Below are 12,640 nucleotides of genomic sequence, written 5' to 3' on the forward strand. Positions count from 1 at the left end.
TGTGAAACTTATTTGTTAACAATTAACATAATTTCATTCATTTATCAATGGCTCTACAGCCCTTTGTTGGGCCTTGGTCTCTTCTTCAGTTTCGTTATCATTTTTTTACAAAGACGTTATGACTCCTTAGATGGGGGATCAGCCCGTCTCAAGGCCGCTACCTACACAGGACAACACAAACACAGAGTAAACGCCTACAGAGACATCCATGCCTTGAGTGGGATTCGAACTCACGATCCCAGCGTTCGAGAGAGCGAAGACATTTCATGCCTTAACGGGCCCATACGCGTACGAATCTGGCTCGAAAGTCCGGCTCGGCGAGCTTGACTCGAGAGCCGGGCTCCGATTAATTTCACCACACACGCATGAACATGGCGACCCACACACGGACGAGTTTGGCTCATTGAAACCCGAGCCGAGTCGGACTCGCGAGTGTATGGGCCCCTTTAAAACTGCTTGGCCACTGTGATTGGCTAATTAACATAATACGATGTTTTATTTGTGCATTTAGAGTTCGTCATTTGCTCTGTTCGGCAACAAACACAATTGTTTATGTTTAATGTTGCTTTCTGGTTACAAATAACGAACCTGTCATGTGACTAAATACAGGATGTACAAGAGTAACACTAAAATTTTATTTGCACTTCTTCTACTGACGTATTCTAATGTTGCAGGTACCCAAACGTAAAATGGAACGTTATTCACATAAATAGTTGATTATATAGCGATGCTGTCAGTATCGAGACTATATATCGTTGGATACTTCACGTATCTGTAACATCACATAAATTGAGGGCCGCGCTATAGCTCAAGCGGTTAGTCGCTGGCTTCCCAACGAGGCGGCCCGTGTTCGATCCCGGTTCTGGTGAAGTGGGATTTGTGGTGGACAAAGTGGCGCTGGGGCAGGTTTTCTCTGAGTACTTCGGTTTCCCCTGCCAATCTTCATTCCACCAATTGCTCCACAATCACCCTCACCTATCATCTGGAGCTGGTACAATAGGCCAGAAGTGGCCGCAGTACAAGGGACTTAGTCCCACCCCACTAGCAATAAAAAAAAGCGCACATAAATAACCAAAACTACATACTGACGTGTTAATTTTAAATATAAATATAGTGTTGCTTTTGGAAGATTCTGTATAATTTTGTAGAAGTCACGTAAATTTATAAGTATTGTGCTTCTCCGCTCTAGGATCATTAAAAGTTATTAATTAACTACAAGTTAATTATAGAATTATGAAGACTTGTAGCTTCTGGGATATATTATTTTTTCTATCGCTAGTGGGGTGGGACTAAGTCCCTTGTACTGCGGCCACTTCTGGCCTATTGTACCAGCCCCAGATGATAGGTGAGGGTGATTGTGGAGCAATTGGGGGAATGAAGATTGGCAGGGGAAACCGAAGTACTCAGAGAAAACCTGCTTCAGCGCCACTTTGTCCACCACAAATCCCACTTGACCAGAGCCGGGATCGAACCCGGGCCGCCGCGGTGCGAAGTCAACGACTAACCGCATGAGCTATGGCTAGGCCTTCTGGGATATAACACGGCGTTATGTACCTGAATACGGAAGTGTTCATAACCCCCGCTGTGATAACCTCATATCCTATAGAATTATAGAAATTTTTACACTGGATTTTGAAATAAATTAAGAAAGTTTCCATTTCTATAATTGCAACCCTTACATCTGTTCCATGATTCCTTTGCGGTATAAATCTCTATACTTTTCTCAGTTTATAAAATGTATCATAATTAAATTTTACTTCCGCACACAATTACGAATATTAATTAAAAATATGAACTAAATCAAAGTATTATAACTCACGGTTTCGTAGCAGATGTAATTCTGTGCCCGGATAAAGATGTATCGTTCTCGGAGTTCCCTGCCCGTCACCTTGACAACCAACTGTTCACTTCCAAAGCAACAGGAGTGCAGATTTGCCCCCCACAGTGCACGCACTATATGTGTCTTGTGTTCTTCTTGGCTCAGCCTCACGGTTCTCCTACCGTCTGTACTGCCTGGCCGTCTTGCCGGTTCTTTGCAATTGGTTCCTGCAGATCCAGAACGACATCTTCTTCCTTATCCAGCTGATTTTACGCCAAATAGAAGCACAAAGCGGAGGAAGAAGAGAAAAGTAGTGGAGGTACAACAGAAGATATTTCTTACGTTCGCGATCGCTCAGTTGAAGCCCTAACCCCCCTCCCCTTAGCGTTCCCCTCTCCCCCACCATTCTTCCGTAACCTTTCGATCATGAAATTACTGTAGTGTCTTCTCAAGACTGTGCCAGACTTAATTGTATTCTGATCGGGACATACCAGCGGTAGTCCCACGCCTTCATGGTAATGTTCAACCCCCACTTCTGAAGGCCGTCTCGTTAAAGTTCGTGAAGATCTCCCTTTGCTTAATTAATTAAGCAACATGCCATGAACACATATTGGTGAGTGGAGGTATAGCTCCAGTATACTTGACCTGGGCACTATTTGTAGATGAGTGATCAGTTTCGAGCCCCTGGTACCCATTGGTAACGGGGCTGGGTGGGCCCCAGAGCTAATCTTTACTCGGTGGAGTAGAGAAAAATCTCTTGCCCCTGCCAGAAATTGAACCCCGGCCGTCCAGCTTGTAGCCCGTCCCTGTACCTACTGAGCTATCCTGACTCACATCCTTCCTCCCCTAGTTATATAAGCGGGTATGTACTGTATCTGCCGATCATGGTGGCTACTCGATGTAAGGCATGACCTCTCTTCGCTCTCTCGAACGCTGGGATCATGGGTTCGAATCCCGCTCAAGACATTGATATCTGTGTGTGCGTTTATTCTGTGTTTAGGTAGAGGTCTTGCGACGGACTGATCACTCGTCCAAGGAGTCCTACCGTCTGTGTAAAAAATAGATTACGAAACTGAAGAAGAGGTCAGGGTTAAAAAAAGGGCTGTAGAGCCATTGATGAATGAACGAATATGCTGTATCTGCCTGAATATAAACCGCCTTAGAATATAAGCTTCATACCCAAAATAATTTGGTCTTGAAACGTAAAAAAAATCTATACACTTACACCATTTTAATTTTATTTGCAATATTATTTCTCACAATTCATTATAGGAGCCGGGATAGCTCAGTCGATATAGCGAGTGGCTACTGGCTGTCCGACCAAGGATTTGGAGCTCGAGGACAGTCAAGAATTTTCTCTTCTCCATGTCTTCCAGACTGGCGCTGGGGTCCACTCAACTTCCTATTCAATGGGAACCGGTGGCTCTTTCTAGGGGATATAGCGGCCGGGGCGTGAAACTAACTACTCACCAACTAGTGCCGAGGTCGAGAAAATGTGGATCTATACATCCATCCCCCCCATACGTCTTCTTGGTATAGTGCTTAATTAGTTAAGCACAAGGACAACTTTACCTTTATCTTCACCCTCACTCATTGTAAGAAATATTGGGTGAAAATTGCAATAAGTAGGTACTTGTCTTTCTATCACTGAACATTTCAACACCTCCCCTTATTCGCCGCAACCAGTACACGCTAGTGCTGCATTCTGTGTACGTGCGCTGGACCTGGATTATCAAGTGACGTTCTTCTTTCTTCAAGAACCGTACCATATTTTTTTTAAAGCTTCGGTGACAAATATGATCGGCTTATGCAGGGCAAAATACGCTAATTAAGTGATCCAGTTTATATGCTGCATCAAATTAAACCGAAATTTTATTTTTTTCGTCGACATTCAGATGACTAAGTCACACGCATCAACAACCGACTCACGGCTGTGCTTTGTATTTCAAGTGTTTCTTCCGGCATCTTCAATGTGCAGCTTATGAACAGAGACACTCATCTGTGATTTCTTTCAATGCGATGATGAATAGTCTTTATTGAAGAAAGTCGTCTTCTGGGATCTGGCGCCGTGTATGCTTTGTTTCAGCCGACGTTTCGGAGGAACGTATCGCCTCCATCTTCAGGGCAGGTGAATTGCGTTGCGAATACAGAGAGCAGTAGCAGTACAGTTCGCTTGCGGACTACAGGTCACGGAGTTTTGTAGTTCACGAATTTGTTAATTGGATTGAAGCATCAAGCGATCGTCTGCAGATTGAAAAAAAGGCGAAAATAAGACTTTGAAACTACTCTTAAAGTAAGAACTTTGATTTTGGTATTGTCATCCGCGTCGCATGAGATATAATGATCATGATGTCATCATTCGATTCTCGTTTACTCAAGTATTGTCACTTCCTGTACAGCATCAGTAGGTGTAATCGTCACACAAATCCTGTCTTAGCCAAATTCAGTACCACCTACACAACCGAGGGTCTATTTCTTGAAGACCCGTTTTAATACCTTCTACTCGTTGACTCCCAGTATTCTCTTTCCTACTAAAACATTGTGTATACAGGATGTCCCAAGAGGAGAGGTCAATATTCTGGGAAGTCATAGTATGGGTCATTCATTATAAGCACAAAAGAAGTGTATAAGTACATGTGTCCTATTCCGAACGGTTTCCGTGTACAGGACACTGTACAGACGAGCAACACGCCATGTCCTCACACGAGTTGCAAAGTGCATTGTTGTTGACGGTGGAATTTTCGTAAGTAAACTGTACCAACTTTGTCACTTGAACAATAAATACCGGTATTAGAAACAGTAAGTAATATCTCTTTTTTACCAACAGTTTTGGAACTGTACAATGAAATGGCTCTATCTCGGAAACCGTTCGGAAAAGAACACATGTATAGACTGACTTTGTTGCCTAGAATGGCTGATCTTCTCCGTGTATTTTACATTTCTGACCAATTTTGCCCTCTTTGATTTGATCAATCTAAAAATAATAGATGAAGATCATAGATCATAAAGCTTCTTATTATGTAGTGTTCTCCATTTACGTATTACTGCCTCTCTCACGTGATCAAATAATCTTTTCAGTGCCCTCTTTTGAAACTTCCTCCAGTCTTCCCTTGGTGAGATAAACCAGGTTTGGCCCTGGGGCAAAATATTTCACAGTTTGGAGAAACGTAATACGAACGTCGATTTGAACACCATTTTAATTCCTGATTACTGAGTTTCTGGATGTAGTCCATTTTCTGGCGTTCCGAAAGAACAGAGTACTTGGGAAACCGGATCTCCTTCCATGGTCAGATGAAGAGATGGGGAGGCACCTACTCACATGTGCCCACTGGAAAGACATAATCTCATCACTGGGCCTGGGATCAGCAGTTGAGATCATCTATTTCAAACTATCCCCGGTGCAGTGATTGAGATTAGCTCTTTCTAACCTGTATCCACTGAGATTAGCCCTTTTTAATCTAGAGCCATTGAGATTAGCTCTTTCTAATCTGAATCCAGTGATTGAGATTAGCTCTTTCTAATCTGAATCCAGTGATTGAGACTAGCTCTTTCTAATCTAGAGCCATTGATTGAGGTTAGCTCTTTCTAATCTGAATCCAGTGATTGAGATTAGCTCTTTCTAATCTGAATCCAGTGATTGAGATTCGCTCTTTCTACTCAAGAGCCATAGATCGAGAGAAGGCAAGTGGCACGTTCTAACTCTGAGGTACCAAAAGTAACTTTATTCTGGCATACACGCATTTTGGCCTTCCTCTTGAGGAAGTAGACTTATATATGTGTGTATGTATGTTTTAATTCAGATTGTGTCTCTCTGGGTTATGATACCGTACAGTCTGGTAGAGGAGTACCGACACTTTGAAGGAATATATGGCTTCTCTTTTGCAACTCCAAGTATGAAACAATGTAGAGTGTCGTTTACAAGACTCAATATGACCTTGATATCTCTAAAGTGGGGAGCCGGGACAGCTCAGTCGGTATAGCGACTGGCTACGGGATTGATGACCGAGGGGTCGGAGTTCGAGTGCCAGTAGGGTCAAGAATTTTCTCTTCGCCAAGTCGTTCAGACCGGCTCTGGGGCCACACCCAACTTCCCATCCATTGGGTACCGAGGGCTCTTTCCCCTGGGGTAAAGCTGACCACTCACCTCCATCTAGTGCCGAGGTCAAGAAAACGTAGATCTATACACCAACTCCCCCCATACGCCTTCATGGCATAGTGCTTAATTAGGCACAAGGACAACTTTATCTTAACTTATCTCTAAAGTGTCTCGCTGTTATATGCTTTTTGAGACGAGTTTTGTCAGAAACATTTTATGATAACTTCAAAAACAAGGGAAATATTTCAGGTGGCAAAATTTTAATGTTCTAAGGGACGTTAGTCGCCATCACGGAGTTACAAGTTCCCATGCTTCGGTAAGCATCACGCCATGAACACGTGTGGGTGGGTTGGAAGTACAGCTGCATTCATTCTCTACATCGGCACTAGATGGAGATCAGTGGACAGCTTCATGCCCCGGCCATATAACGCCCGAGGAAAGAACCCCCTGTTCCCATTGTGTATGAGGCCGCTTCGGACCTAGAACCGGTCTGGAAGCTGTGTTTCTGCCTGAAATCCAACCGCGGTTCCTCGACGGTACAGTGAACTATCCGGGCTCCGAAAGCTGATGAAGTAATTTAATTCATTAGAAATTTGCAGTCGGTATACGTGTAGAATACAAGGAAGTAATTGATTTGCGCAGTGAGTAGAGTCACGTTCAACAGAAACCGTTTAAAGGAAAGAAAAAAAAACGAAAAAGAGCTCTCAAGGTTCAAACTAATATTTTGCTATGGAATGTTACAGCGCTAAATGGAATTTCTTCCGGTGGCAAGCTCATCAGAACATGGTAATGAACTTTCGTATTTCGTAATAAGGCGGGGATTATCATAATCAACCTATCCTACTTCGTGGAATTCACTTAAAAATGAATTAGTACTTCTGTTGTAAGGTTTGATATACAGTTTATGTGACGTCATTTAATAATGTGAATACCCTGTCGGATTAAATCTTTAAATAAAATTTATCTCCTGCAAATAACATCTTTTGTGTACCAAATTATGTATTCATTCTCACGACATTTTAGTCTCTGTTCTCCTGCCAAATAATTGTCTCAGTCACTTAACAGATGTTGTAAAAGTATTTATCAGTTAAATCTGGGACAAACTAGACGCGTATTTAGGAAATACTTGGTTTGAAATTCGTCCCGGACACTGTCTATACTGATAGTGTTTTCTGTGGTGTTCGTCATTCTCTGCAGCTAAAGGCAGAAACCGCCCCCTTCCAAATCTTTTCCAGTTTTTCATTCATCCTATAACCGACGCTACTTTATGTACTGTCACGTGTCCTGGTGACGCGACAAGAAATTAACAGGTTCCGGATTAGACGATGCTGTTTATTGGATAAGTTGCTTACAGTTACAGTTGCAGTCGCTCTGAAATATCGTCTTGCAGACGATGAATCCTGACTAGTCTGTCGTCTTCTGGTTCTTAGCTGAGCTGGTTTCTTCTGCTCTCAGCTCTGCTCCATTCGCCTCTGTTCTGTTCTCCTCAAAGTCAAAGTCACATTGCGACTGACAGTCAGTCAGTCAGTCAGTAAGTCTTGGTGTCGAGCACCATCTGGGGCTTATGACCATATGTTAATTATTACCGTTTGACAGTTACGGTCTTATTTTTGTGGGGCGCCCTCTCCGACGAGAGGACGGGTCTGTCTTTCCCATATGCTGCTGGCCCTTGCCAGCGCGGTCTTTCTCGGATCGGAGTTCCTTGGGACTCACGACCATATTTTACTGTCTCAGATTTGAGACTTCCCTTTTCGTCACCTCCTACGACTCGCAGGGTCACGGTGGAGGGACCCCGCCTCCGCACGGGGGTACTCTCTGTTCTCCTCTGTTCTGTCCGATCTGTTATATTTGTCAGTCGGACGGTCTAGAAGACACCTTCATGCGTTCCGTTTCACGTGTTCTGTGCACCGGTTCTTAGTGTATTCGTTGCCGCGGGAACTGCACGAGTTCTGGCTTTCATTGTCGTGGTAACGTCTGCTATGTATGCGTTGTCGCGTGAACCTGTTTCATTGTCAACTCTACAAAGATACGGAATCGTGGATACCGAGCCGTTGCCTAACAATGGACGTCCGCTGTGACTCAAATATTCTGGCTTTTAGGGGGCACGCCACAATATGTAATAACAGCGTTGTAAAATATCCCCCCCTCGGTCCTGCCCGAAAATGGGATGCGAAGAAGCATTTCTTCAAGGTCTGATGTTCAGGAGAACAAAATTCTTAGCACCAGGTTTAGTGGCAAATACAGGGGATATGCAGGGAGGTAAGTTGTCCCTCTTCTTAACTTAATTAAGGATTACGCCATGAAGACGTATGGGGGAGTGGATGTGGAGATCCATATTTTCTTGAACTGGGCACTAGTTGGAGTTGGAGGTGAGTGGTCAGTTTCACACCCCAGCAGCTTTACCCCCGGGGAAAAAGCCCACGGTACCCATTGAATAGGGGGCTGGGTGGCCCCCAAAGCCGGTCTGGAGGACGTGGAGAAAAGAAAAACTTTGACTCTACCAGGACCCGAATTCCGACCCATCGGTCGCCCAGTTTGTAGCCTGTCACAATACAGACTAGACTATCCCAGATCAGTACATACACCCTGAGGTGCCCATAACAGAGGTCTAGCCTAAAGAGAGAATCTATAATTTGTTTAAAACACTGGGAAAGTTGCCTCAGAAGATAATATTTCTGAATTTTCTCCCTAGTGGCGCCCGATTCTGGCACACTCCGCTTTGATTGAGGATATTCGTGATTTTCTTCAGTCGCTGCAGAAAATTTTCGGTTTGGTACCTTGAAATAGGCCACGATTTCGGATTCCACATATTTTCTAATTTATTATTTATTTTAGTTCTACACCATCCGACATTATAGACTGTCCGAACTATGACACTTTCGCAAAGTACATCAATCATTCAAAATATGCTACAAGTCGGAAGGTAGCGGGTTCAATTCCCAGTGAGGTCATTGGATTTTTCAGTTGACCTAATCCTTCCAGCTGTACTGTGACCGTGGGGTCTAACAGAAATGAGTACCAGGAATCTCCTGAAGGTAAAGGACGGCTGAAAAGGTAAAGCTGACAACCTCACCGCCATCTGTGAGCCTCGACGTCTCACAACCCTATGGGCCTTCACGGCCTGTTACAGGGATACCTCTACCTTTGCCTTTAACTCCCTATTACGTCACAATTCATCTGTCTATAAATAGGAACTGCAGTATCACTTGTTGCTTTGTGTACTTTAATGATCCGGGCTTCAGTCTTGAAGTTTGTATGAACGGTGACAGCAATCATGCGTAACCATAAACACAGAACCGGAGGGCGTTTTCCGGTAGGTCTCAGGGGAAATTGAGAACAACCTCAGCTGTGATGGACAGTCAAGGAGGAACGAACACGTGACTTCCCAAATGCTGAGATCCGTATTCCTCTGTGATTGTGTTTATCATCCCACGGTCCGCAGACCACTTTCAGTTAGTGGCTTTATTTATGTCGGTTCGAAAGTTAACGTGACTGTGTTTCGACGCATTCATAACTCGATGAGACTTCCTGAAAAGCTAAAACGCCAAGTCTTGGGCATCAGAGTCAGACACGATCCCAGCGTTCGAACAGGCAGACACGGTTCATGCCACAGACAGCGCGGCCACTGCGATCAGCCGAAATTTTTTCTTTGCCGCGAGGTTCTCACATATTATAGACAGTTTGCTCACAGATGGCGGTGAGGGTGCCAACCTTACGCGCCGGCCGCCCTTTACTCCCGGGAAGATTCCTGGTACGCCTTTCTGTTAGAGGTTGAGTCGACCCCAGGGCCATAGTGCGGCTGCAAGGATTAGGTCAATTAAAAAATCCAATGACCTCATCAGGAATCGAACCCGCGACCTCCCGGCTTGTAGCATAGTGTCCCAACGAACTGTGCTACCGCGTCTCCAAGACCTATACAATTAGCATAAGAAAATAAATTGTAGATACACTCAATAGGGTTTCAAGTTCTCACACCGGTGGTTATGAAAAGTTCTCTGTTCTATGATATAACGCCATGTAGCCCGTTGAAAGTCAACCGACGTTTCGGAGGAACATCAGGGTCAAAGAATAAGCCAAGCATGAAACCAGTGTGAAAGCGGGTGGTAAACAGCAGAATCACTGAGATGGCTACTGCACTGGCCGGGATAGCTCGGTCGGTATAGCGACGGGCTGCTACATGGAAGGCCGGATTTGATTCTTGGCAGAGGTAAGTTTTCTCTCTTCTTCATAAAGTCCAAACCGGCTCTGGGGTCCAAGCAGCCTGTTATCTAATGGTTACGGAGGTTCTTTCCTTGGGGTAAAGTGGCCGGAGCTTAAAGTTCACCAGTCATCTCCATCTAGTCCAGAGGTTAAGAATGGTGGAGCTATACCTCCACTCCCTTTATGTCTTCTTGGCCTAGTGCTTAATTAATTAAGCACAGGGACTTTACCTTTGTTACCATAACTTCACATCTTGTTTTGTAATTATATCAGTAAAATGAAACATATCAGAATAGACGTACAAAGCAAACAAACTCCGTGGCCTATAGTCCGCAAACGAACTATACCAACCGAGCGACCACCGATTGTCGGCGAAGTTAGTGCCAAATTTAGCGGATAGAGGGTGTCGCGTGGTCAGCGGAACGGATCCCCACGGCCGTTAATTTCGGTTTTCTAGACCGGAGCCGCTATTTCCTTGAAATAGCTCCTCAGTTACCATCACGAGGCTGAGTGGACCCCGTTCCAGACCCACTACTTAGAAAACCTGGTAACGCCGGGAATGGAAACCGGGACCTCTGGATCTGTAGCCAGGAACTCCGACCACTAGACCACAGCGGCGGTCGGAATAGACTTACAAATTATCAAAATATGCCGCAAGTTCCTCATAACGGGAGCCGCCGTGTCATGTCCTGGAAGTTCCCGTTGCTGGAAGACGTGCCTGGAACCTCTTCGTTTATTTACAGTCCCATGGCTCTGTCTTTAAAATATGTTTGGAATAGAAATTACTTCAAAATCACGCCATTGAGTGTGAAACATTTATATCACCAACCGTAAACACATCGCGTCGAATTAGCGTTCATTTGGCATTCGCACTGTATGTTCGGGAAATCCCCGTTTCGATTTCTGGCCAGGACCGGACCATCCTCATCGCTCTTAGTATTCTCTTCAGGGACTATGTCTCATATACGTGTGAGCTCTTCTGTCGTCTTGAAGGTCTTGCCACCTTAATATTCTGTGGCCCATACGGCGTCATCTTCATGGTAAGGTAAAGCTGTACCTGTGCTTAACGAAATAAACACTACGCCATGAAGGCGTATGGGGGGAGTGGATATATAGATCCACATTTTCTTGACCTCTGATTTTTATGCTTTTAGACAGCAATTGAGAAGACAAAAGGTTCTGGTCTGAGTGGAAGCAAGCATTACTTGAATTCAGTCTCCTCTTAATCACCTCCTGAATCAGGTTTTGATTTGTTATAGTACACGGGGACTGAACACAAGGGAGTAGTGTTTCGTCAATTTTTGTTGTGATTTTTATTTTTTCCATGGCACTACAGCCCCAGTGGGCCTAGGCCTACCTGCATGAACTTCTCCGTTCACTTCAGTTTTTCTAGATCATACACATTCGGTAGGACTCCTTGGGCGGGTGATCAGCTCGTCGCAAGGCCTCTACCTGTATACAAACACAGAAAAACGCACACACACAAACTAAACATCCATGCCCTGAGTGGGATTCGAACCCACGATCCCGGTTTCCAAGCGAGCGAAGACAGTTCATGCCTTAGACCGCTCGGCTACCGTGACCGNTGAGTGGGATTCGAACCCACGATCCCGGCTTCCGATCGAGCGAAGACACTACATGCCTTAGGCCGCGCGGCTACTGTGACCGGCAGTGTATAAGAATAACATATAAGAATTCAGTTCGTACCTCACAGGAAACAGATCCGAACCCACGATCCCGGTTTCCAAGCGAGCGAAGACAGTTCATGCCTTAGACCGCTCGGCTACCGTGACCGACCTGTTGTGATTTTAATCAGTTGAATAATAGATATATAGCCTTTATTCCTGTATGTCCTTACCGCTACACTAACCTGATGTGTGAGGAAACTGTAGAACTGGAACGGCTAGAAAGAACGGCGTGGTCTGTTTGTGAGACTGTTTGTGATTGGTGAGCATACCACCCTGCGTTGAGTATGCAGAATCATAGCACGTTGCATAACGGCCTGGGGCACTGCGGGTAGACATGAGAATATGATGATGTCACAGTAAGCATAACTGCAATCGGCTTGCACCTCTGACAGCATGAACACACAGGTCTTCAGGAGAATTCACACGTAACTCCAAGCATTCTTACCCTCAACCACTAGGTTGGAGTGGACAGCTTTATTTTGGGGCTGTTTTTAACCTCCTTCACTGCCTCTATTAATCAGTACTAACTCTAAAATTCATCTTAAATAAATAGAATGTGATGATATGCCTGGATTCATGTGGCTCAGGATACTGATCATTGATTGGCTATTGTGAAAGCGGTAATGAACTGTGGGGTTTCCATAAAATCCTGGGATTTTCTTGATAATCTAACTAAAATGTATTGCATAATACTGAATTCTTATAATAAGAAACAAATTGACGCCTATATTGTGTACTGTTGGGGGTACGTGGTAGTGTAGTTGGTTGAGGCAATATGCTACAAGACGTAAGGTCGCAGGTTCGATTCCCGATGAGGTAATTGGATTTTTCAGTTGA

This window comes from Cryptotermes secundus, unplaced genomic scaffold, assembly GCF_002891405.2.
Source record: "Cryptotermes secundus unplaced genomic scaffold, Csec_1.0 scaffold2421, whole genome shotgun sequence".
Classification (NCBI taxonomy): domain Eukaryota; kingdom Metazoa; phylum Arthropoda; class Insecta; order Blattodea; family Kalotermitidae; genus Cryptotermes; species Cryptotermes secundus.